The following is a 268-nucleotide window of genomic DNA, read 5'->3' on the forward strand; positions in this document are numbered from 1 at the left end:
AGCTGCCACCACACAGTGAACAGAGAAGTGTTAAATGGAATACAAATACTCAAGGCAAATTATAAAGGTATCATCCTCTCTTACAAGAGTCACTCCCCACCCTGGCCATGGTTAGAGCATTGGCCTGTTGACCAAAGGGCTTCAGATTCAATTCCCAGTCAAGAGCATATACATCAGTTGCAGGTTCCCCAGCCCCTTTGGGGGTGTGTGCAGGAGGCAACCACTGGGATGTGTTTCAGGTCAATGTTTCTCTCTCTCTCTCTCTCTT

The sequence above is a fragment of the Myotis davidii genome, unplaced genomic scaffold (assembly GCF_000327345.1).
Source record: "Myotis davidii unplaced genomic scaffold, ASM32734v1 scaffold1572, whole genome shotgun sequence".
Taxonomy (NCBI): domain Eukaryota; kingdom Metazoa; phylum Chordata; class Mammalia; order Chiroptera; family Vespertilionidae; genus Myotis; species Myotis davidii.